This window comes from Penaeus chinensis, chromosome 20 (genome assembly GCF_019202785.1).
Source record: "Penaeus chinensis breed Huanghai No. 1 chromosome 20, ASM1920278v2, whole genome shotgun sequence".
In the NCBI taxonomy this organism is placed as follows: domain Eukaryota; kingdom Metazoa; phylum Arthropoda; class Malacostraca; order Decapoda; family Penaeidae; genus Penaeus; species Penaeus chinensis.
The window spans coordinates 22,288,096-22,290,595 of record NC_061838.1 but is presented as its reverse complement, the minus strand read 5'-3'; positions in this window follow the sequence as shown (position 1 = coordinate 22,290,595).

The following is a 2,500-nucleotide window of genomic DNA, read 5'->3' as shown; positions in this document are numbered from 1 at the left end:
TCCATCGTCGCCGCCATAAGGACTCCCACGGCGATGTCCCGTCCCAAAAAAAACGAAAATGGTTTTGGGAGTCACAGAAATGGCGTAGCTTAGCGGTAACTATAGTATTTATGGCATTACTCCAGGGTAGGGCAACCGAGAACGCAAAGTGGGGCGACAACCTTCGCTCAAGGACACGTACAAAATATGGAGTGTGTGTGTGTGTGTGTGTGTGTGTGTGTGTGTGTGTGTGTGTGTGTGGTGTGGTGTGTGTGTGTGTTGTGTGTGCGTGTGCGTGTGCGTGTGCGTGTGCGTGTGCGTGTGCGTGTGCGTGTGCGTGTGCGTGTGCGTGTCCGTGTGCGTGTGTGTGTGTGAAAGGGAGGGGGGAAACAGGAAAATAGGATCAGTAAGCGAGTATGATAAATAGCTCGACGCTCATATACAATTGAATACAGATTTCCAAACTTATTAATAAAAAAAAAGAACACTTTCCAGTAAAACAAATGCAGTAAACGATTATAAAGTTTGGCTGAGAAACCTGACATCGCTTCTCCGTGTAACACGATGTATAATCATTACTTTTGGCAATAATTGTTTTAATGCATAATAGCGTCTCAGTCTGACAAGTGCAGTATTTGGCTTTACTCTTAGAAACTGCAATTGCAATAATCCTGCAAACTTCAAGCCAACTAATCAAGATGATTGTCCTGAGTGAATTGCAAATATCAAAAAAACTTAACTACGAAGATTTAAATTACAAGACACAGACAGAGAACGCAACATTTGGTTAAAATCAAAATAACATTGCCCCGTGTAATAGAAATCAGTTAAACAGCTCGTTTACTTGTTTATAAATATACATATATTGCATTTCTGTAAAAGTGACTATTTCTGATTGCTTTTGATTACTTTTCAATTATATTCATGGGCGTAAAAACAACGCAGTGACCGTAAATCTGCCTTATAGTGAAATTCACTTCCTTTCAGCACAAACAGAAACAGTGTAAATGAAACTGAAACTCAAGCTAATCTATAATTTGAAATGCATTGCACTGAATACATTCTGAAGAAAAGAAAGGATATATAAAAAAAAAGAAGATATATAGGATACTTATATTTCATATAATTCGCTTTCTACTTCCTTTAGTCTCTCTTTCTCCTTTCCCCTTTTCTCTCATCTCTCACTTCCCATAATTATCTATTTACCTCTCTACCTATCTATCTACCTATCTATCTGTATCTATCATTATCTTCCTATCTATATATAATTATCTATATATTCATATTTACATATCTATCTATCTATATCTCTTTGTCAATCTAGCCATCGATCTAGCGATCTTGCATCTTGCACGTGGCTGTATACATAAACGGATGAATGTACGGATGCACACACTCACCCCCCCCCCCCCTACACACACACACACACTTACACGCACACACAGAGCACACCCCTAGCCCATTCTCGCGCGAAGGCTCGTCAGAAGAATCACGCCGTCAGCTGAGGAAACAAAGAGGCGTGGGAGGGGGGGGGGGGAGGGGGGAGGGGGAGGACTTAATGGGTTGTTTGGACTGCCTATCGCTTCGTCTGTTGTTGTTTACGAAGGGGGGCCATGTCGGTGTGAAAATAAACAGGGCATCTTCCGAGGCACGTGTCGCAAGCTACTGATCAAGACAAGAAGCAATATTTCTTACTTCCTCGAGTAAAATTCTTTTCCTTTTCGACTAGAAGAATAAAGACAAAATATCCTCTCAAGAATACGAAGTAAAAATGGAAAAAAAGGAAAAAAAAAAAGTAGTTAATGGCTATTCCATGTTATCTTATAGTCCCCATAGCTTACCAACTGCACCAGCTGCCAACATCAGTCACAGGGGGACCACGCTGCCACCAGCTGTCCAACCGGGGTAAGCTAGCATCAGAAAACCCCATCCCCCCACCCCCACCCCCCCATGAATCAAGACCACCCACGACGCCCAAACTCAAGCATAAACGATGAGTCGTTCTGCTGAGTCAGGGTGAGTAAGTGACGTAGGTCTTGATGAGTAAATCTTGCAACAAAGAAGCTGCTCCCTTTTCTGATCCCCTCGAGAGATCATGCAACTGTACCGTCTTGCAAAATCGTGTGTGTGCGTGTGTGTGTGTGTGTGTGTGTGTGTGTGTGTGTGTGTGTGTGTGTGTGTGTGTGTGTGTGTGTGTGTGTGTGTGTGTCCGCGTCCCTCGTCTTTTCTGTGCGAGAGATTATGGATAAGCGATAGATTCTCTTTTTCTGATCGTTAGCGAGTTTTCTCTGTCGGTCTGCAGAGCGTGTTCTTGTCAAACGAGGATAAACAAGAAAGCAAATACCCTTCTTCCTTCTTCCCTCCGAAACTTAAAAACATTGTTCCGAGTTGTAAAAAAAAAAAAAAAAAAAAAAAAAAAAAAAAAAAAAAAAAAAAAAAAAAATAATAATACCACAAAACGGAGTGAATAACGGAAGAACGTACCTTGAAAACCATCTTTGTTTTAATGTCCCCGAGGCGT